The 22648-nt window shown below is 36.9% G+C and overlaps 1 pseudogene; it reads right to left on the minus strand.

Moving 5' to 3' along the window:
* Positions 1–3307: 3307 nt before the first annotated feature.
* LOC143553727 (phytyl ester synthase 1, chloroplastic-like) overlaps positions 3308–22648 on the minus strand; it is a 78793-nt pseudogene continuing 59452 nt past the window's right edge.

Raw genomic sequence — 22648 nt, forward strand, 5'->3', positions numbered from 1 at the left:
TTGGGTGTGTAAAACATTCTTAATTCATATTCCATTGGGTAGAATGCATGACCCTCTTCCTTCCATTGGAATGGATGAACCATTGGGTATGTTATCAAGCAACTCATATGCATTTTTCAAATTTTTAATAAACCAAGTCATGTGATCAGTAGCACCCGAATACATAACCCACTTGCTACTAGTGTCAATTTTACCTTCCGTATTGACAATGGGTAGAGAGACCTCCTTTTAACCAAAGAGCCTTTAGTAACTACCATACATAAATCCTTCACTGAATAATAATTTTCTATTACAACCACTAACTTTGAATGTTAGTTCACCAAAACAATAAAATACAGAGTCATATGGAGGGTGTAAAACAACTGATGAAGAACATATGTGGAGGCTGAATCCGTAGAGTTTGATCCCAAAAAACAATTAATTGTTGCGCCCACCAATTCTTCGTAGCAAAACTTATCCGCCAAAAACAGAAACAAATATTTTTTATGTTGAATGAAAACCTAATGATGATCAAAGCTAATGGTGATTATTGATGATTGTTTGTTGTGAAAGCAGTGGAGTAGGGTTTAAGTTGAGAGCTAGCGCTGACTGATTAGGGTTTTGGTTGGATCTAGTGATAGGACCCACTCTAATACCATGAATATATGTTTATTCAGTGACATATAAAACGAAAATACCCAAAGGGTAAATTAAGAAAAAGAGCATCATTAAGTAAAGAGATAATGAACACAAATAATTATCTCTTTCTATACAATGAATACATGATTATCACTTACGTGGGACATCTGGTGCATGAGTACGATCTTCTAAGATCATATGAAAGACAATTAAAGTTTCTTTATATCTTTTAACTTTTAGTGTAGAAATTAAATTGATGAATATAGCATTATGTTCACGTGTGCGATTGGATAAATTAAAAACGAATTGAATGGAAGAGGGTTATTCTGGCATCTTAAGTATGGAGCAACAAATGAAATAAGAATATGAAGTAAAGATTGATGGAGGTGTGCATCACATAAAAAAAAAGAAAGAAAAATGAAAGATGTAGACCACTGCAAATCCGATCTTAAAAGAGGTTTTAACATGATCACATTACAAATAGGTCAAAAAGGAACTTGGCTAGTCCAAACAACCCTAGATCTGGTCAAAAGACTCTAGAATATACATTCTAAAAATTCATGATATTAATCAAGAAAGGCCTAGAAGCATCCACCATAATATCATACAAATTATTCAAAAACATAAAAAAAGGAACTCTAGATTAAATAATCTACAATAGCTAGGCAACTACTATAAATAGATGATCATGGCACTCATTTGTAATCACCCAAAAGTTTCTTGTAAATTTTACTCACACATCTATTTATATAACAACCTCGTAGTGTCTGTTAATAGAGTTTTAAGATAACTTAGATATTATTAGGAGCATTTGTAGTTAAAAACAAATAAAATGATTCAATTATAATAAAGAGACATGTAAGAGAGTAACAATATGCGCCGCCAACCCCTTTTAAATGACAAAACCAATCTTACTTAAAACAAATTTATTGTTCATCAGCGACGTTGGGTTACTGTGCACGACCTGTTGAACTCTTTTCAGAAACGTAGCAGCATCTGGGGCAAGAGACCCAAATGTATCGAATGCAAAGGAATGAAGGCGTGTTGATTATCAACACACGTCTTCTCGTGTTTAGCAATTTTTCCTGATTATGCCTTTAACACCGTGTGCCTAGCAACCAACCCGGTGTTCCTAAGCTCGACAAGAGGGGAAACCCTAGTAAGGTCCACACAAGCATGCTTCCCCCGTCTATCCAAACATAAAAATGTCCATTGGTCATAAATTAGACCTTCCTTCACGCGGATCCGAAAAGAAACTCATAGGAGCCTTTTTTTTGCCGATATTCCCGCCCGTTTTAACAAAGAAACTCACAAAAGACATTCTGACCAAATCATCAAATCATGTCTGTATTTAAACCAAAGAAGTTCTTCTCAATGAACCGCATGTTCACCAAAATTATCTAAGCAACTTTTACGGCAAACTGGGCAGGGCTCGTCAATTGGAATAGGAGGATCATTAAGCGATATTTAAGAATGGCCTGGTACTCCACTAATGACATGTCTTGGCCTAACCCTTTGACGGGGATGACAATCAAAAAGTCTTGACCATGAGGAGCCTGAAGACATTCTAATTACCCCTCTCTAACAAGAGGACATGCCAAACTTTACTCTCAAACTTTGGAGGGTTTTACTATAAAGGGCACTCGCCAAAGCATTTGGGGCTTTAGGGGGTGGGGGCGGTGTCCTTATTAGCGAACCCGCCAAGATCAAGATCGGGAATAGAGTTGTGCAAACAATCCATCGCACACCCTAAATCAGAATCTAACCTATCAACACCACAATCACGCAAAATGTGGTCATGTAACTTCCAAGATTGTGCTCTCGAGGCTACGAAAGAATAGGTGAAAACATCCTCAGCTGAATATAACCCTAAACATAGAACAGATAAGGAGAGAGGCTAGTCTTCATTGAAATTCCAAAAAAACGGACTCCCACATATCACAATCAATACAAAAGCTTTCTTCTTATATTTTTGTGATCAAAACTCTAACATTCAAAGGCTTCTGCTACCGAAACTCACTAAGATCACACCACTAAGGCTTATTTAGACCGCGTTTTAAGGTTGCGCGAGATTCAAAAATTATAACTCCGTGATACTAAGGTCAGCTAAATGGCCTCAAGTTGAGAATAATTTCTCCACCACACTCAACTTAAAAGTTAAAAGATGAGTATGTGTATTAAATTTGAGAAAAATTATCTAATATGCATGTAACATTTTGCTATACATCTCCTAATTTTGTAATGGAAGTATGCATCATCATTCATGCTGAATCCAATTTGAATATGATACCGACACACGACCATCAGTCCACTCATGATGCCATTATCGTTGTTGGTCCCTTGATAAACATATGTCGAGAAAAAACAGGTGTGGATAAAGAATTCAGTGACAACCCAAACTAATGGATTACATTTAGAAGCTACACGAAACAACATGATACGGTTATTGTTTTTTGTATCATTAAAAAGAACATGATATCTCTATTGTGTTTTAGTTCATGTATAGTGCTATTGTTGTCATTATGGTTTACAATTGTCATGGAACTAAAACACCATAGAAGGAGATAATACGAGGGGAATCGGAAATTAAATGAAAATCAATTATTTAAAACAGCGCATAGGGAGAGGATCAACTTACTTTGATACCATAAACCACATTAGAAGACACCATGATATTTTAACTTAATTAATCTTTTTAAAGTACGTGTTTTAAGAATGTTTAAAGTCTCCTTTCATGATACTTTCCATGAAGTATGAACGTTTGAAGTCTCATTTCATGTAGAATTGCTGAATTGGAATGATATAAAATGCATGGCACGTTTGATGAATTGTGCGTTCATATACTAAATATTTTACAAATGTAACTGGCATATATATTTAAGATATAACTTGAAGGGTTGGGGTGGGATTTAGTCAATATTGAAGGTAGGGACCTGAGAATCCAAACCACCATGAGTGGCTTCATACATGAACCGAGGTAATATATTCCTATACGGATCCTCTTCTCTTCTCCTTAGCAAGTAAGCAATGCATTTTTCAACCTCACACTTCACTTGTGAATACACTTCTTCTGCTTTTTCCTTCTTTCTCAGTTCATTTTTCATCCCTAATTACAATACAAATTAACCACAAAACTTAACTGTAAATATATCTATATATGACAAGCAATGATAAAGGTATATCAAATAAAGTTGGGATAGTTATTTAGGGTGATCACTTTCGCAGCTGTAAGTTAGAATAGCATGAAGTCAATGATACGAAGATTCCTTCTGTTCAAAAGCTTAGTTTGTTTCTATTTCAGTTGTAATTCCTTCTATTTAAAACTGGCAGTACTTCAATAAATAAACAAGAATTTGACAGAATGTAATCTCTTGTGTTGTGTGTTTAAAATGTTGATACTCCAACATGAAACAAACGATGGATTTCAACATGTTAAATGTCAATAGACAAAAAAACCAAAGAATATGTGCATACCTTGTGTTTCAATCGGCTTCCCAAATAAGAAATAGTATCTCCCTGGAACTTTTGGTAGTACTCCTGGAATGTGGATGTCTTGATTCGCGACCTCTCCTTCCGCATCGATCCTATATATTAATTCACATGCGTTAATTCACAAAGTAAAAGTTTCATGATACTAATATAAATAAATAAAACCAACCAACATTACATACCTTAGCTTCACAAACTGGTTTGTTAATTCTTTTATGCAAGCCTTTAAGAAAGGATTCTTCATTTGATCATCATAATCAAATACCAACTATGAATTAGGGACAAACGAAAAGTTCAACATTACACTCGAATCAAAACATAATAAGCAAGTAATTGGCAGTTATATATTGAATATCCGTGCAAAAAGACTATAATTCATGAGGTTCTAAGAACAAGACGGTGTTAGGCTCACTTGAGTAAAATCATCTCCTCCAACAACACCAAAAGGTACTATTTTGGCTCCAAATTTAGCAGCCATTCTGACAAACTCAGCTTGCTTAGGCCATAATAACTTGTACTCCTCTCCCTAAATAAATTTAGACCGGATTATAATTAGAAGACTATATCTTGAAGTTATACTTGATGTTTGGGACTTCTAATGAACGAATTCATATAAACGCACACACGCAATAAGTAAATAATCACTATGAGACTAAAATGAATTACCGAGAGCTTTATTACACAATTTCAAGAATATGGACGCGGAGAGTTATGTAAGCAATGGCTTGCTTTTCTCCGCAATGGGGGTATGGAAAAGGGAGATATCATTAAGTCTTACCTTTCTATGAAGAGTTTCGCGCATGCCTCCTGGATACAGGAGGACATGGGACTTCCTTGAAAAGAGTTGGTACATGTTAGACGCTGAGACAGGAACTGCACCGACAGCTTGGAGAATATCATATGTAGGGACTTTTATCTCATGTTTAAACTTTTTAAATAGCATCGGATGTGCTAATCCTCGTACATTTATTTTTCTCTCAATTGCTAAGTGACGAACCATGACAAGCACGTCTAGTCCAAGCATATTGTGGTTGCCAACGAGTAAAACAGGTCCCTCAGTAGGTATTCCATCAAGACCCCTACTCACAATCTTTTCATTTTCCAAAGTTGAGAGAAACACAGGAGAAGCAACCGCATATGTCCACCTGATACAAGAAAAACAGATAAAATTTGCATGAAAGATCTAGTATTATAAAGTTAAGTTACCTCCAAGAGTCAGCAAGTTTTCTAATTTCAAGGGGGCATGGTGGCAAGAGGGCAGCGCGATGATAAAAATCGGCTTCCTTAATAACTGTTACCAGATCAACATTTTGATCCTGTTACACGTGCATGGTATAATAGTATTTTTAAATACTGTAAAGTTGTGCCTTAAATCTTGAACTCTAAAACGGATGGACATGAAATAAATTGCATACAAAGCCTAGTAGCCTACCAGGAACAGAGCATGACCACATTCATTAAATATACGCATTTGACATTTTGGCAGAATTTGACAAAGCCTTTGTCCTTCTGCTAGACTAGGCAGTATCTGATCCTTCCCGCTGTAGAATTGAAGTACATGGTTTGACTAGTTTGTTGTTAGGAGGAAGAAAAATAACCGTGTTTGATATGTTATTCCCAGTTACTTCCTACATTTTCATATCTTGATAACCAAAATGGATTACACAAGCAAGAAAGGCTAAAGAGGTGGAACCTGGAGAGTATGAGTGACTGAGCTGAAACACTACGAATGCGTGAATTGGAGTACTTGCATGCGGATTCTACCATCTTTAGCTTCCAAAAGATTGTTTCAATGGTAAATACATTAGCCAACCCCTGAGAATATTAACAATCAATTTTGTTGGTATCTTGACTTGGATATTGATAAATAATGAAAAATGCCCCCTGCATGCATGCTTTACCTAAGATCAGTTCTATTTTCACATGTGTTTTATTTTATTAAGCTAAAGTTATTTGTTTGAATAAGTAATCCTATTTACTCGGTCTTATTAGTTGTGATCCGAGTATTAGGGTTTTAGCCGTTATGCTTATTTCTATTTATTGTGCAATTTCAGATCTCAGATGTATGCAATCTTGCAATCATAAATAAACAAGCATGTGTCTTTCTCTCTTGTTATTAATCATTATAACAATCTGTTCCATCATATTGGTATCAGAGCACAGTTATCAATCGTTTCCCCTCTTATTCATCTTCTCTCAAAACCCTAATTCATGGCCGATCATACCAGTATCCTATCCACTGCACCTACGCCTATACCAGTGTTTAAGGGAGAAAGATATGAATATTGGAGTATATGTATGAAGACGATCCTTAGATCTCGTGATCTATGGGACCTAGTTCAAGATGGTGTCGATGAAACTGAGAAAGATCAAGGAAAACTCAAGAATGCTCAAAAGAAAGATACTCATGCTATGGCTATTATTCAACAAGCTATACATGATCAACTATTCTCTCGAGTTGCGGCTGCTTCCACTGCCAAGGAGACATAGGAAATTCTGAAGCTGGAATCCCAAGGGGACTCACAAGTTAAGGCTGTAGAATTGCAAGGCCTTAGAAGGGACTTTGAAAATCTCCTTATGAAAGAAGGAGAGGCCGTGGGCCATTACTTTGGAAGAGTTATGGCCTTAGTCAGTCTGATGAGGGCTTTTGGTGAGAACATTGCTGATCAAGTTGTCATGGAGAAGATACTATGGAGTCTCACAGCAAAGTTTGATTATGTAGTACCATCAATTGAGATCAACAATGATCTTGCTATTCTTACACCTGTGAATTAATGGGGTGCCTATAGTCTTAAGAAGAAAGGATTAACAACAGGGCTCCCGAGAAGTCTAATGGAAGCGAAGCCCAAGCATTGCAGACCATGCAAGAGTCAAATAAAACCAAAAACTCATTTTTCATAGGAAGAGGAAGACTCTCATTCAGAGGCAGGAGGCGTGGGAGAGGTTAGAACTCTCCTAATTCCAAAATTCCTCACTAGTCACTCTGCAACAAATATAGGCATGATAAGAAAGACTGTTGGTACAATGAAGAGACTGCTGCTACTACATCAGCTGAAAATGAAAGTCAAGAAGATGATGAACGGCTATTTATGGCTCTCACTAATGAAGAGTCATCGGGTAATGAAACTACCCTATGGTTCTTGGACTCAGGATCTTCAAATCACATGACAGGAGCCAAAGATTGCTTCACCTACCTGGTTGAAAATTTTAAAATTGTGGTCAAACTTGGAGACAAGAAGGAACTTGCAGTTCATGGAAAGGGCATTATCAAGATTGAGACTCAAAATGGTAATTCCAAACTTCTAGATGATGTTTATTATGCCCCTCAACTTGGTTACAATTTGTTGAGTGTTGTTCAATTAATTAGAAAGAGTTATGCCCTATTGTTTGATGAGGGCAAATGTGCCATTACCAATAAATCTACGGGCAACATCCTAATGAGTGTGCCAGTTCTAAACAATATTTTTTCCTCTTGGACGCTTCCAAGGCTAGAACCGATTCCAACACTAGCACACTCATCGATGTAGGCTCTAAATTATGGCACATGAGATATGGGCACTACCACTTTGAAAGTCTTAAGTTACTCCATGATAAGAAAATGGTTTATGGATTACCTAAAATCCAAAAGGCAGAAAAATGTGAAGGTTGTGTTGTAGGTAAGAAGGCAAAGGAGTCATTTCCTTTCAAGTCTTGGAGAGCCACCAAGAAGCTAGAATTAGTCCATACTGATGTATGTGGACCAATGCAAGTATCTAGCCTTGGTGGCATCCACTATTATGTTCGCTTTATAGATGACTACATCATAATGTGTTGGGTGTATTTCATCTCTAACAAGTCAGATGTTTTTTCTAAGTTCAAGATATTCAAAGTTATGGTGGAAAATGAAAGTGAATGCTCTATTAAAGTATTAAGGTCAGACAGAGGCGGTGAGTATACTTCCACATATTTCAATAAGTATTGTGAGTCTCACGACATCAAGACAGAATTGACAGTTCCCTGCACTCCTGAGCATAATAGGGTGGTTGAAAGAAAGAATAGGACTGTGATTGGAATGACAAGAAGCATGCTCAAGAGTATGGCTGTTCCTAATTATTTTTGGGCTGAAGAAGTGGCGACTGCTGTTTATTTGATTAGTTTGGCCACAACAAAGGTTGTTAGCAATCAAACTCCTCTAGAGGCTTGGTCTAATAGAAAGCTAAGTGTTAATCATCTCAAGGTGTTTGGATGTGTAGCCTATGGCCTTGTTCCTTTACAATTCCGGAGAAAACTTGATGATAAGTCTGATAAATGTATCTTCATTGGATACTCTACTCAAAGTAAGGCATATAGACTATATAACCCTACCACACAAAAGTTCCTAACTAGAAGAGATGGTAAGTTTCTTCAGTATGAGAAATGGCAATGGAACAACGAGGAATGCTTTTCCTATGAGCTAAACTTCATAGATCTGTTTCCCATTAATGAACCTACCTCTTCACAACCTACTCAATCTACCAATCCCAATAAAATACCTCAATCACCTAACCAAACACCGATACAATCACCCATAGGTCAATCATCATCTCAAGGCCTTCAAACACCTGGAACTGTTTCATCCAACCATCAGACATCATCTAATCATGATCCATACAGAACCTTCAGACCTTCGAGTGTAACTCAACCCTCAGACACTTCTACTTTACCATTCTCTTAACAAGACCATACTTATACACCCACTCATCCTCCTAGAACCAAGGAGCTACAATAAATTTATGATAAAACCGAAGAAATTGAGGTTGATGTTGAGTTTTACAACTATCAGTTTGCATTAAATGTTACTGATCCTCTTCATTTTGAAGAGGCTGTTGTGAAGCAAGAATGGGTGAATGTCATGGTGGAGGAACTAGATTTCATTAAAAGAAACATGACATAGGAACTTGTTAAACTCCCACCTGGAAAGAATTTAGTTGGTTTAAAGTGGCTATACATGACAAAATTAGGGGCTGATGGGAGTGTTCTTTACCACAAAGCACGTTTGGTGGCCAAAGGTTACTCACAAATTCAAGGAATAGAGTATCAAGAAACTTTTGCACCGGTTTCTCGCTTTGAAACTATCCGGGTTGTGGTGAGTACTACTGCTCACATGGGCTGGAAAATTCATCAACTAGATGTCAAGTCGTCTTTTCTTAATGGTGACTTGACTGAAGAAATCTATGTTGAACAACCTCAAGGGTTTACTATTGCAGGCAAGGAAGAATATGTGTACAAGCTGAACAAGGTCAATGGGCTAAAACAAGCCCTTAGAGCTTAGTATGCAAAGATTGATGGGTATTTTGGTGAAAAGGGATATATTAAAAGTGTGAATGAGCCTACTCTTTATGCAAAGTCAGGTGATAATCACAAGCCTATATATGTGTGTTTTTATATTGATGATATAATATGCACAAGTTCTTACTCGAGTCTTATTGAAGAATTCAAAGAAGGTATGAAAAAGGTGTTTGAAATTACTGATTTGGGTCTCAGATTCTTTTTGGGTATAGAAGTGTATCAATCAAAGAATGGTGTGTTCTTGGGTTAAGAAAAGTATGCTAAGACTCTACTTAAAAAGTTTGGTATGATCAATTGTAACATAGAAGAAACTCCTATGAACACTAGCGAGAAACTGACTCTAGCAGATGGTGCTGATAAGGTTAATGAAGGCAACTATAGGAGCATGGTAGGTGGTCTGATAAACCTAACACACACCTGGCCTGATTTGGCCTATGCAGTTGGTGTGGTTGCTAGGTTCATGCAATCACCTTCAAAAATTCACCTAGGAGCTGTTCGTAGAATTATGAGATATGTAGCAGGCACAATGAAGTTTGGAATATGGTATGAAAAAGAAGGTATAGAGGTTGATCTTGTTGGATTCACTGATAGTGATTGGGCATCATGTACTGACGCTAGAAAAAGTGTATCGGCTAATGTCTTTTCTATGGGAAGTGGAGCTGTAACTTGGAGCTCCAAGAAGCAGTCTACTGTGGCTTTGTCAAGCACTGAGGCAGAAATATATTGCATCTACTACTGCCACTTGTCAGGCCATATGGTTAAGAAGAGTTCTTGAAGATCATGGATTTGATCAGAAAAAGGCTACAACTATGTTTTGTGATAACAAGTATGCTATTGATTTAAGTAAGAATCCAGCTATGCATAGCCGATCTAAGCGTATTGAGTTAAAGAATCATTTTATAAGGGAAATGGTAAATCAAGATTATGTGAAATTGGGATATTGCAACACGAATGAACAACATGCAGATGTGTTAACTAAAGATATGGCTCTTGAGAGTTTATGTATTTTAGGCATTGGCTTGCAGTAAAGGAGCATGGATCAAGGGAGGGTAATGAAAAATGACCCCTGCATGCATGCTTTAACTGAGATCAGTTCTATTTTCACATGTGTTTTTATTTTATTAAGTTAAAGTTATTTGTTTGAATAAGTAATCCTATTTACTCGGTCTTAACAGTTGTGATCCAAGTATTAGGGTTTTAGCCGTTATGCTTATTTCTATTTATTGCGTAATCTCAGATCTCAGATGTATGCAATCTTGCAATCATAAATAAACAAGCCTTTGTCCTTCTCTCTTTTTATTAATCATTATATCAATCTGATTCCATCAATAAAAATACTAGAAGTGATTGAGAACAATTAAACAAGTATCATTGAAAAAAAGAGATAATGATGAAAGTCTTTTGTTGAATAATGATAAAGCGTACAGAATATTGTAATCATAAAGCTTCTAAATGGAAAAAGACAAGCAATAACTAACACGCTAGTCTATTGCGGATAGCCGGAACAACTTTGACCAACGAATCTCTTATTTGAGAAGCGATGAAAAACAAATAAATTTCACGGACATAGTTTGAGGCATATTTTAATTCCCTCCCATAACTCAAATTCCTAAATAGCTCCCATCTTGTCTATGAAGTACACAAAGTTATTTCTTCGCAATGTTAAAAGTTATTTCTTCACAATGTTTTTGTTAGCTCATCAGCAGTCTGTTCCTAAGTAGGACAAATTTCTAATTTCAACCCATTTGTAACCATGTCTCATATAAAATGATACTTCAGTTTTATGTGTTTAGATCGACTATGAACAATAAGATTCTTAGAAAGGCAAATTGTTGAACTGTCGTCATAAAAATGGATGTTGCTCCTGCAGGGGACACAGTCAGGTCTTCGAGAACTCTTCTTAAACTCAAGGCTTGACAAGTGGCATCAGTAGCAGAGACATATACTTCTTTGGACTAGATAAAGCAACAACATGTTTCTATTTTTTATCATTAACTTGACAACCGGGCTCAAAATCCACTAATATTGCATATTTTGGTAATTTAACATCATCATATGACTACTACCCCCAACCTAATTGATTCATACCCTAGATGGAAGAAACAACATTGGCTGGATATGCTGCCAAGTATTCAACCGAATAAAGTACTTTTTCATTTATTTAAATTCTTACATGTATGTAGGAGAACCATGCTGCAACATCCTCTGAGAGCTCTATGACTGTTTGTTTAAAAGGAAGTCTAATGCCTTCACTAGGCATTATGAATCTTGAAGGAACCCCTGTTCATATAGTTGACCTTATTATGTATTATTTGCACTCTACTTTGATAAAAGTATGATGCACATGTTAAGTAAAATATTACAAATTGACATAATCTGTCATTATGCTCAGCATATAAGGAAGGCAAATATAGAGGTGATCAGGTACAACTTTCAAAATAGGTATCATACTCTGCAATTGAGACTTGTCGAAACACGTAGCTTCATAAAGTAAATTGATAATATGACATGATAAGCAACAAATTGCAATTACATTTATAAACCATGCATATTTACAAAAAGAATTAGCCAAAAGCTATTTAAGAATTTAATTAAAAGAAAATGTAAAACAAGCTTTTACCTGGATTAGCCAAAAGTAAAACAACATCAATATCTAGGGTGCGGGCGGCAACAGCCAGTGCAAGGCACGCACCCATTGATTCACCAACTATATATATGGGTCTTTTAGGTAAATGAAAACTTTCAAATCTAATAGTTCTTTCAATCAGCTTCACAAGATCTACTTCAAAATATAGAAAAAGAGATATTTTTATCAAGCTTATTATTTCAACTAAAAATAACATACATTTAGGCCATCTGCATCACCATATGGCACACATGCAATTCAAAGTTTGTCGTTTAGCTTGTTAATAACATCTGTTGTTGTGTCATTCTAGATTTTCTTCTCATTTGTAATATAACTATTTTTGGTTTTTAGGATCGACAATTACATTCAGACTATTTCAATTTCACATATTGACAAAACAAAAACTAAGATGTGGTCTGAGTATACTTCTAAATACTACAGCAATTAGTGAATGCAGGTTTTGTAGAATTCGTATGACCTGGATAAATTTCTGAACCATGTAAAAGTTCACTTTTATATTCAAGTATTTCCCCTATAACAATATCAATGATCAGATAAGATAGAAAGGTAATTTTTTCCAAAGAACAAAAAGTTCTATTCTGTTTAATTGAAGTATGAATTTCATATTTAATTTAGACCAGATTAATCATTATACAATGGTGAACCATTGCAACATTTTAGTCTTTCGTTAAAAGTTAGTGGCCATATTTGCTGGTAGACACTGCAAGAAACTCTCGGTAGTAACTTTGTAGCCACCAAGCAAGAGCAACTAAATTATTATCTAGGTTAGCATCTCTGTTGCTACCGATCTTCAATGACTTATTTGCTAGCAACATTCAGCAACCAATTTCTACCAAACTTCAATAGCTTAGTTTCTACTGAACTTAAGCAACTAGCTATTGATTTTCAAAAACTTTTAAATATCATTAATCACATACAAGTTGTACAAGAAACCTATATATACAACTGATAATTTGAACTAGCTAACAAAATATGTAATTATTATTTAGTAGCAGGGGCATAAATGTAACATTCTTATTAGGCTCGTTAGGCAATTTTCAAATTTGGAATGAGATTTCATTAACTAACAAGCTGTACAAGAACCCTATGTATACAACTGATAATCTCAACTAACAAACTAACCAACTAACTAACAAACTATTTTGGTATATACATTAAGCCATTAAGTCTTCAACATGAACAGATAAAAACTTCTTTTCAAACATTTTAGTCTTCATTATCCACTCTCGAACACTCGCGAAAAAACTATTCACGAGTAGTTATTACATTTAGTCATCGAGAGCATTTCCTAACTGCTCGATAATAAAAAGTACTATGGAGTAAACCCCTAGGCATTTCATCAACTCCCTAAAAGTACTCGTGTATATAACCAACTACTAGGACTTCGTACTTAGGCTAATCTTCAACAAAATTGAGGTTAATTTTATTTAGAACACAATAAATTATGAATTCAAAGGTAATTCTCATCGATGATAATGGATACAATATATAACAAAGTTACAAGAAAATATCAGGATAGAATTAGGTACAGTAGTAAATGGTATAATAATTATATACATATGCAATAATGTTGTCTTGATTTTCTGTATGGATTAAGCTTGACGATTAACTCAAAATATTTGAATTAATGATATTATCGATCTTTTAATGTCAATATGCCATCGCAAGATTGATGGTCTAGCAGTGAGTCTAATATTGGTCATGAGAAGATGGAATCTTGAACGTGGAGTGGGTTTTCTAAGGGCATTGGGTAATTGATAGTCTCCGACAATGTGTGTAACTTGAATAGATTAATTAGATACTTTTTCTCTTACGAAAATGAAATCAATTGAAAGGTGCTTCATGCGAGGTGAATATTGTGATTGGTATAATATTGTGTGGCACTCGGGTTATCACAAAAGATGGTAGGGGTGATGGTAGACTTGAACCTGAATTCATGTAAAAGAGATTTGAGCCATAGAAATTTGGTAGTTATAGATGTAGCAACCCGAGTATTCGGCTTAGGTTGAGGATTGGGCTACCGTGGGTTGTCATTTGGAACTCCATGCTATTGGGTTGGACTAGTAGACAATATAACATGTTGTATTGAGATAGTTGTCATTGTTTCCTGCCCATGCATTGAGTTGTAATGTGGATTTTTAGTGAAATATAATACCTTTGTTTACTGACCCGTGAAGATTCTTCACTAAAGTAGACTTTTAAGGGCATTCGAATAAGTAGTGGTGGGAGAATGCATAAATTGTGATAGTTTGTTAACTGTGAATGCCACATCAGGTCGTGTTAGGGAGAGTTACTGTAAAGCGCCAACTAATGCTCTATATTTTGTGGGTGATGTGATAGGTGTGCCACTGGGAGAAAGTAATTGGTGTGGCAATAGGCTTAAACTCACTCTTATTGGTTTGTTGGAAAATATCATGGATATAGTTTGGGAGAGTAACATACCATGGGAATGTGGAAGAACTTTGACACCAAGAAAATATGAGAGGGTACCGAGATCCTTAAGGGGGAATTTTCTGGGAAGGGATGAAATAAAGGAGTTGATGATCTAAGAATTTGGTTATGTAATGATGATATTATCAACATAGATTATGATATAGATAGAAGATGACCCGGAGATGTGCATAAACAAGGAGGGATACGAGATGGTGGGTTGAAAACCTTTTAGCATGGGATCAGATTTAACTCTTCATACCATGCACATGATGCTTTTCGAAGCCCATATATTACTTTGTTTAGTTTACATATATGGGTTAGGGGGGATGGATTTATAAATCCAGGTGGTTGAGCCATGCAAACGTTTTTAGATAACGTGCCTTGTAAAAAATCATTATTGATGTTGAGTTGACAAATAGACCAATTTTATGATACGGATAAGCATAAGATAAGACGAAGTGTTATGGGTTTAATGACAGGGCTAAAATTTTCTGCATAGTCAATTCTCGGGCATTGGTAAAGACTTTGAATAAAATGCAAGCTTTTAGGCGGTCAATCGAACCATCGGGTTTATACTTTATGCTAAAAGCCCATTCGGAGCCCACGAGGTTAGAGGCTTGATCGGAAGGAACAAGGGTCCATGTGTTGTTTTTCATTAAGGCTTCATACTCTTCAGTCATGAAATTTCTCCAAAGAGGATGTTCTAAGGCTTGGGTTATGGTGGATGGTTAGGTAATCGGGCCGTTAATAGTCGTATACAGTTAAAAGGACCGGTTGTGGTATTTTACGCTTGGTTGGCGGGTTCAAGTTTGGACTACCAGTTCAATGGGAGTGTGTTGGATGATTGTATTTTGGTTTGTTGTATTTGTGTGTTGTGGTAATAAATGGGTAGGTTGATATGTCATGTTATTTTGGGCAGGAAGGGAGGTATTGCTAGGTCGGTTGTTGGGCTCAGATGGGGAAGGTATACTGGTGGCATTAGTTGGGTGGACTGTTGGGCTCGGTTAGGGAAGGGTATTAGTGATAGCATGTGGGCCAAAGTTGGCGGAAGGTAAGTTTAGGCTTGGGAAAGAGCTAGACTCGGTGGGTAGGGTTTTAGGAGTAGGGTGAGAAATGTTGGCTGGTTGATTTGATTTAGAGCAAGAATTTCTATGGGGACATTATGAATGATGGGAAGGGTAAGTGGAACCAATCTAGTGGGTTGAGTGGTGGATCTTGGGTTGTATTGAGTTCTTAGTATGGAAAAATGTATTCAATTAAATTCGCGTGTTGAGAGATGGATTTTATTAGAGATAGGATCAAGTGCATAGTAAGCACTTTGTGAAGGAGAATAACAAAAAAAAATGCACTATTTAGATTTAGTGTGTATTTATTCTTTTTGGGGATGACTAAATATTGTGGATGTGGGAGTGGGTAGTTGATTAAAGAGATAAGAGGATGTGGCTATGGCAAAAGGCCATTATGTGGTTGGTAATTTTGCATGTTTAAGAAGAGATAAGTCAGTTTCAACAAGGTGGCGATGTCGTCATTCGACATATATGTTGTGTTCGGGTGTATATGGTAGTGAGGTAATGCGAAAAGTTCCTCGAGATTGAAGGTGGGAGGAGAGTTTAATGTATTTACCGCCATTGTCGGTGAATAATTGTTTAATGGTTCTATGAAAATAATTCTCAACTAAATTTTGGAAACGTGTGAAAGTAGATAAAGAGTCAGATTTGTTTTTGAGATGGTACAACAATATGTATTTTGGGAACGGGATAAAGTAGATAAAGATCCATTGTCGGTGAATATGATATTATATTTTTAACCATCAATGGAAGTGATGGGTGAAGTCCAAGCATCCGAAAAGATTAATTGCAATGGAGCATTTGAAGATAATGTGAACTTATAAAATGGTAGTTTATGACTCTTCTTTTGTGACAAGAGTTACAATTATTATGCAAAAGTGAAATACAATAAAAAAAAGAATATAAAATTTTTAAAATGTTGGCATTGGAGTGAACCAATCTATGATGCCAAAAGTTGGAAGTAGTTTGTGAGTTGTGAAGGTAGACAGTGGATGATGAGAAGTGGAATGACCATGGAAAGCAATTCCTTTAAGGAGTAGGAGATTGGAAGTTGAATCTTTAATAAATAAAGTACTAGGATAAAACTGAAATAGAACATTATTATCAAAAGGTAGTTGGGATATGGAAATAATATTTCTAGAGATGAAAGGAAAACCAAGAACATTATTTAGTATGAGAGTGGTGGTTTGTGTATGTATAAAGAGTGAATCAATATGAGAGATTTTAAGAGATGAACCATCACCGGTAATAAGCTCCTCGGTCCCTTGTCCGAAGCCAAAAATGCCTCCTAAATAAAGTTATGGATCTCTTTATGTTTTTTTTTTTTCCAGTTTTTACATTTTTATTTTTGGGTTTGTGTTTGGCCCCTGGCCTTTTTTGGGCCCATTTCGAATTTGAAAGTCTATTTATATGATGCTAATGTAATATGAGAAGTCAGACTTGAATTTTATTAATAAAGAATTTTCTCTTCATTTTCTTTGACCTTTGGGTGGGATTTGGGATTTGGGGGTTTTGAGAAGTTCATCACGAGCATTCACTGAATCAACGTGATTTGATCTTCATTATTGTTTTACCGCTGAATAACTTGGTATCAGAGCCGAATTCCTGGCTTAAAATGCCTCCAAAGAGAAGCAGACCAATCGATGAGGTTTATAAACGAGAGTTGGAACAACGATTTATGGAACAGGTGGAGCAACGATTGGATCACGTGGTTGATCAACTCACTGATTGAATGGCTGACTTGATGAATCGTAGAAGGCAGGCCCCTGAAAACAAGGAGGGGCGTGACTTTGATAATCCATTTTTTAGTAATGATGGTCCGTCTTCCGAAGAGGGGTACGAGAGGGAACCGAGATGACACCCGATGTTGGGATGCTGGGATCCGGAACTAATATCCCAGAATTTGATGTGACTATTTTGGATCCGGAAGGATTCATTGATTGGGTACCTTTGATCTCTACCAGGCTACGTGGGAGGGCATCAGCATGGTGGCAACAATTGAAGTTGACGCGAAATAGACTCGGGATGTCAAGGATAGTGACATGGGCCAAGATGAAAAAGTGTTTGCGGACTAACTTTTTACCTCACAACTTTCAACGGTTGATGTATCAACGTTTGCAGAATCTGAAGTAGGGATCCAGATCGTTTGATGAATATACGACCGAGTTTTACCATTTGGTTGTTCGTAATGATTTCAAGAAACCGATGAGCAACTCGTTGGTCGGTATATTGGGGGTTTAAGGGTTCATATCATGGATTCTGTAAACCTTTTTGATTTGTTAACAGTCTCTGAGGCGCACCAATGGGCAGAGGCTTTTGAAAAACAAAACCGTCGGGTGGGCGGTTCGTATTCTTCAGCCCATGCTGGAGGAAATTCCGGGTCAGATGGTGGCGGACCATGTGTCGTGCCTAGTCAGCAGAGGCCGGGGGTTAACAACACTGGGTCAACTTCTAAGGGGCTAGTAGCAGCGAGGTGAAGTGTTTCAAGTGTGGTGAGACAGGTCATCGGCAAGTTGACTGTAAACAAGCTGGTAAGAGGCGTTTGTTTGTTGAATCTGAGGATGAACAGTATGAAGAGTATGAAAAGACCCCATAGTATGATGAAGAACCCGAGTATGAGGAGGAGATTATGACTGGTGATGTTGGGGTGAAATTGGTGGTCAGGAGCTAATGCTATACACCAAAGGCTGATAGGGATGAATGGCTTAAGCATAGCATCTTCCACTCCACATGTACCATTATGGAGAAGGTTTGCATGTTTGTTATCGATTCTGGAAGTTGTGACAATCTGATTTCTGAAGAGGCAGTTCAAATGTTGGCCTTGAAGACGAAGAGTCACCCCAAAACTTATAAGTTTCAATGGCTTAAGAAAGGAGGAGAGGTAAGAGTCTCTAAGAGGGCCCTTGTTTCTATTTCTATCGGGACCACATATAAAGATAATGTTGTGTGTGATGTGGTTCCTGTGAATGCGTGTCATTTTGTAACATCCCGAAATTTCTATAAATAATACTAAATATATTATTTACTTCGGAAGAATAAATTGATATGGTAGAGGGACAATAATATAATTCCCGTTTACGGTATCGGCTAAAAAATAAATTATTATGAGTTGGGCTTGTGTTGGATTAAATAGATATGGGTTATGGACTTGGATTAAAAAGGAAGGAAGAAAAGACAATGGGCTTAAGCCCATGACCCATGATATATAAACCTTAATTAACCCATAATCCATTCATTTTCCACTCATTCCATACACCATCAAAAACACACACTTAGCTCTCTCTCATCTCTCTCTTTCTCTAACCGAAACCAAGAAGAAGAATTGATTCCCGACCCGAGTTAATGATAGTATGATATTGTATGGATCCAAACCCGCTAGATCTAGTCGCAAAACGACGAGCCGACACCCTAAACCATTAAAGTCACGAGATCCGTGTGGAATCGGGTATAAACCGATCAAAAGATGAGCTTAGGGATCACCCTAGCTCAAATCTGGATCGAACGGGACGAAAAATGGTGAAAATTGGTGGAAAATAACTGAGATCTCGCTTTTCCGGCAAGATCCCGGTTTTCTGGCGATGACGGCGTCGGAAAGGCGGCACCGGAAAAGGTCTACGAGATTAACGAATGTCAGAGAATGTTTCTTACATTCTTTAACCTAACCCTATTTCGTTAGCGGTGACATAACGAATTGACAAGCAATTAGTTATGCCCACTCGTTAAGAATAAATAACGAATTAGAAGCAGTTCGTTAAGTCATTTGTTAAGTAATTCGTTAACGGAGAACTGACGAATGAAACCCCAGTTCGTTATAGAAGCCAGTTCATTATAAAACTCCAGTTCGTTATAGAAGCCAATTCGTTATTAAGGTCCATTTGTTAAGAAATAACGAAGGAGTTAATTCTTTAAAGAACTGTATGACGAACTGGATAACGAACTAAAGTTTTAAAGAATGACAGAAAGGTCACTGAACTTAGATAAAATGGATTAATTACAAAGAAGCCCTCTAACTTTATGAGTTAGCAAATAAAGTAATAAATTAAAATTCTAATGAAAAATGTGTTATGACAGTTAATGGAAATAAAATTCTTCCAAGCTAACGCCCCTTGGACCCTGCTAGGGGCTGCCGCCCCTAGAACCCCGCTGCCAGGGGCGCTGCCTCCGGACCCTCGTTCGTTGAGGGTTATAATTAAACTAGAAACGTGATATGAGTAGTGATAGTAAATTGATTCGAGTAATGTTTATATAGTTAGTCGCGCACAGCTTAAGAAAGAAACAACCATTAACGGTGAACTTAACAGGACTCAGGTGAGTTTCTAGACCCATTCCTTGTTATGTTCTCGGGGCTGTGTGCATACTCGATGTGAAGTGTGAATACACTTATCTTAAGTGGTAAGTGTATGCTATAATGTTTGATGTGATATATATATATATATAGATGTTATGAATGGATGTTTACCGGTGCATGAACGATCTTCGGATATTGCACGTGTAGACAGGGGAAGTGATGTTTTGTCGGTGCGTGAACGATCTTCGGATGTTGAATGTATCGCCAAAGGGAATGATCGCTAGGTAATAAGTAGTGTGTATGAATGTTATGTTGTGATTTGTTTTTCATGTAACTGATGTAACGATAAGAAGTGTGTTGTAGACAAGTCGAGTTAGAGTGTGGTAGAAGTGGTAACAAGTTGGTAAGGGTGTAAGTGGCATGACAATAGTACGTGGTAGGGTAAGCCTATACGTGCCTTCGTTATTAAGTGGCATAACAATAGTACATGGGAGGGCAAGTCTCTACATGCCTTCGTTAAATAAGTGGCAATACGTAAGTACGTGGGAGGGCAAGCCTTAGTGTGCTTATGTAATTATGTGGCTAAGATGTAGGGCCAATAAAGAGGATAGCGGCAATGTGAGCAGGTTAGATGAACGACTATGCGTCTTCATACACATATGTATATATATAAATGCATGTAATGGTTGTATGGTAAATTGCCTGATTAACTAGAACTCACTCAGTTGACTTTTAGTATGCACGCAGGTAAATACGCTTGAGGAGCTAGAATGAGAACGACACATGACAAGGATTGAAAGACTGGCATCTGAAGACAGAAGAAATGATGTTTTAAAGATGATGTATTATGATATGTTTTAAAGACAAGTTTGTGTTTTTTATAACGAATGATTGAAGTTAACATTTCTACGAAAAATTTTAATTAACTCTGATATTTAGAACTATGTTTATGAGTGTTGGAACTTATATTTTAGACCGACGTATCGAATTAATTTGTGGGTGAAAAATATATTATTTGGTCTTAACCAAGGGTGGATGGCTTGAAGACCAAGTCATGCTAGACTAGTATAAATTGACGTTTTTATTCATTTGTCTAGTATGAGTGATTGTATTGTGTATGTGTTAGATTTAGGGTTTTATCCCTTTAAGAGAGTCTCCGCCTCCAGGATGAGCTCTCTTGGTGGCGGCTGATATTTCTTAATCGATTGTATGTATGAGTGTTTCATCTTTGTATGAATCATTCGGCTAATATTAATCATACTATCATTTCTATCTTTTGTGTTTTGATTACAATTGTTCATCCTATTATTGATTGTTAATCAAATAAGGCTCTCTCCCAATACACCTCATCCGTCCAACTATTATCTTTCAAAAGTGAATATGAGTGAGATTCGTTCCTAACCCTAGACCCAAGCTCCACACAGTTGATTAATAACGACTATTTTCACGCTTCCGCACCGGGGTTCGGTTCTCTCAGTTGGTATCAGAGCCTGGGTTACCGAATCGTTCAGACTAATCGCTGAACTGATTCATTTCGCTCTTGAATCCACCATGGACGTTAAACAATGAAGTTCGTTGAAATTATTTTTGGGGGTTTTGAAATTATTTGATGATTCTGAGAAAATTTTATGGATTGATGTTTGGGTTGATGACTCGTTTGGAGATCCAACATCAATTTCATGTTTATTTGGTCAGAACGGTCCAGATCTAATATAACAGTGTTATTTGGCTCGTTTTGGGGCAACACTGTTCATTTGATGATTTACAGATCTGAAAAGGTTGATTATGATATGAAGATAGGTTTCTTTGATTTCGAGATAGCGTGGATATTGCTACAATGATTAATTTCAGATTATGATACTTTTTTCCAGATCTGAAAAATTAGGGTTTATATGTGCTCATTGTTGTTTATGTTATTTGTGCTGCTCAAACTGTACATGATTTGGTAGATAAACATTGCCACTAGTACAAAATGGTATGGAGAATGTACAAGTTGAAAATGAACATGTACTAGAGGTAATATCATTACGGTTTGTTGCAGCATATGCAAAGTGAATATTCAAGCAGGTTCTGCAAGGGCAAATCAGTAATTGATTATGCAGAAATGAAGTTTTGGTGTCTCGAGCGTACTATGATCATATAACACTGAACTCGAGTATGAAAAATGACTAAGTGTTGCTTTGAGCACAGGAGGTGTTTTTCCCAAGCACATCTTTGTTTGGCTCAAGCACAGGTTATTTCGAGCACATCTAATATCGAGCACACTTTGTGAAACCCAAAGCATATCCTTTGTCTTCTCAAGAAAACTATCTTCTTTAAGTCTCGAGCACACTTTGTTATTTATTCGAGCAGACTTTTTTTCGAGCATACTTTGTTTTGTCTTGAACAATTATGCTTGTGAAGAGAAAACTCAAGTTTGTGTCGAGCACACCCTTGCTCCCGAGCATACTTTTGCTTCCGAGCATGTTTGGTGGAAAATGAAAAAGCACTAAGTAACCCGAGCACACTTTTGTTTCCAAGCACTAAGTAATCCGAGCACACTTGTGCTTCCGGGCACACTTTGTGCTAGTTGAAAAATTAAAAAATCACAAGTGTTTTGCTTTCCGGGTACACTTTGTGCTAAGAAAGTGCTTCCGGGCACACTTTGTGCCAGTTGAAAAATTGAAAAATCACAAGTGTTTTGCTTTCCGGGTACACTTTGTGCTAGGAAAGTGCTTCTGAGCACACTTTGTGCTAGGAAATTGCTCACAAGTACACTCTGTGCTAATGAAGTGCTGCCAAGCACACTTTGTGCTAGGA

Source organism: Bidens hawaiensis, unplaced genomic scaffold (genome assembly GCF_021521415.1).
Source record: "Bidens hawaiensis isolate Kalapana, Puna unplaced genomic scaffold, B.hawaiensis_p1.1 tig00017354_1, whole genome shotgun sequence".
Lineage (NCBI taxonomy): Eukaryota > Viridiplantae > Streptophyta > Magnoliopsida > Asterales > Asteraceae > Bidens > Bidens hawaiensis.